A 2,412-nucleotide genomic window follows, 5' to 3' on the forward strand; every position below is an offset into this window, starting at 1 on the left:
TTGCCGTCTGCGACGTCGCGAGAAGTCCACTAAACCTTATCATTTAGAGGAAGGAGATGTCGTAACCAGGTTTCCGTAGGTGAACCTGCGGAAGGATCATTGTTGTACCCTGGAAACAGAACGACCTGAGAACGATGAAACATCACTCTCGGTAGGCCGGTTTCGTACTGTGCCTGCCGATTCCGTGGTTATGCGTTCATCCATGCCCAAGACTTCAGTTTTGTTTGGATCATACGCATAGCTTCCAGATATCACCAAACCCCGGCACGAAAAGTGTCAAGCAAAATGCAACTAAACAGCCTGCTTTCGCCACCCCGGAGATGGTGTTTGTTCGGAAGCAGTGCTGCAATATAAAGTCTAAAATGACTCTCGGCAAGGGATATCTCGGCTCTCGCAACGATGCAGAACGTAGCAAAATGCGATACTTGGTGTGAATTGCAGAATCCCGTGAACCATCGAGTCTTTGAATGCAAGTTGCACCCCAAACCTTCTGGTCGAGGGCACGTCTGCCTGGGTGTCACAAATCGTCGTCCCCCCATCCTCTCGAGGATATGGGACGGAATCTGATCTCCCGTGTGTTACCGCACGCGGTTAAAATCCGAGCTAAGGACGCCAGGAGCGTCTTGACAATTCTCATCATATAGTCAGACGTTCTGGTCTAAAAGCTCTTGATGACCCAAAGTCCTCAACGCGACCCCAGGTCAAGCGGGATCACCCGCTGAGTTTAAACATATCAATAAGTGGAGGAAAAGAAACTAACAAGGATTCCCTTAGTAACGGCGAGCGAACCAGGAAGAGCCCAGCTTGAAAATCGGAGAAGCGTCCTCAGCGACGGACTGGGCCTGTAAGACCCAAACCTGGATCCCTTGATCCAACCAGTCCGCGGCCTTACCTAATATCTAAGTGTACTTCAGCCGGTTTAAGTCCAATAGTTTCTAAGTCATTTTTCAATCATTGAGGTTCATGTAATCAGATAATACAATGCGGAAGCTTAAGGTAAACATCATTTCATATATATAAGTCAATGTGATCCATACAAATCATTCATATCATTCAATTGCGCAATAGGCTATCATAAGTTCACTGTATCAAACTATCACTACATCACACATCCCACACGGCCAAGGTCTTCATGGCTCCTTAGCCTTACCACGATCCCTGTCAGGACCTGAAAACAAAACCCACAACACATATGCATAAGAATCACAACTGATACCCTAGCAAACATCATCCTAAGCATGGTTCGGATACTTAGCCTAATCTGGCCAAAAGTGACCCTTTCTGATACTTGTCCAGAAACTAAATAAAATTCATGATAATTCATGATAATTCATGACTAAGAGAATGGTCAAGTCAGATTTCTCAGAACCGGCCTCGATCATACTGATCTCGCCCATGAACAGCCCATATGGCCATAACTGACCACCTCTAAATCATTGAGATAAAACTAATATTTCACCATGATAATTCATGATAAATAGCCACTAAGATATATTCAAGGTCGGATCCTATCAATCCCCTTTGGAACTATAAGATCGGACCTTACATGCCCAACCAAGGCCATGGAGAGATTACACTGATCTGGCCAAGGCCTGGGGGCGTGCCCATGGATCAATCGGCCAGAACACCCGAATTAATGGTCTTGGGCGATACCACTTGGTTAACATCCTGTACCTTAGGTGTGTGCTCGGAAGTCCCCAAACTCTTCTCCACAGTCTTCTCCTTCTGTCTAGTATCCATTTCCGATCAAGTCTCCCTTGCCGACGGCTAGAACTCACCGGAATCACCAAACCTTCACACGGACTGCCTTGCGGCCAACTTCTCTCTCTTTTCTTTCTTTACTTCTGTAACGAATTGGGCAGAGTTTCTCCTTTTCTTTCTGATGATCAATGTCTACAGGAGGAACTTGTATTTATAGGAGAAGAGCCCGCCAACTGCTCTGGGCAAACAGAAGCATTGATTGGACGATGGGACACATGCGGTTGCACCTTTTCGTCCAAACCGTCCAACCGCTCACAACTGCTCTTCTCTTCGTTTGGGCTGATCGATCTCTGGCCCAATAGCTTGCCCACTTGCATAGCTTACTTGCCAGAGTCCCTCAGACCCATCGGACCCCCATGTCCATGATCCGGACCATAACCACCCATGATCCGCAATGACCGGCCAAGACTCCAACACTCCACCCAGCTGAGATGAGCTGAGTGCTAGCTGCCCCAGCTGAGTGAGCTACTCCTCCAGCTCCAGTGAGCTAGCTCAGACTATGTGAACTCCCTTCCAGCTCCACCTAGCTGAATGAGCTGCCTCCGGACCACTCGTCCAGCTCTCTTTAGCTTCCTTCCTTCTTATCTTGGTAAAGTCTCAGCCATCTGATGCACGTAACCTTCTGTTTGGACCATGATACGCTTGTCTTTA

General features: G+C 47.5%; 1 non-coding gene across 1 annotated transcript; it reads left to right on the top strand.

Annotated features, from left to right (window-relative positions):
* The first annotated feature begins 364 nt into the window (after positions 1 to 364).
* On the top strand, positions 365 to 520 carry LOC117130064. The gene has a single exon (XR_004453534.1). It is a non-coding gene; the product is annotated as a 5.8S ribosomal RNA (ribosomal RNA).
* Positions 521 to 2,412: the final 1,892 nt, after the last annotated feature.

This window comes from Brassica rapa, unplaced genomic scaffold (assembly GCF_000309985.2).
Source record: "Brassica rapa cultivar Chiifu-401-42 unplaced genomic scaffold, CAAS_Brap_v3.01 Scaffold0319, whole genome shotgun sequence".
Lineage (NCBI taxonomy): Eukaryota > Viridiplantae > Streptophyta > Magnoliopsida > Brassicales > Brassicaceae > Brassica > Brassica rapa.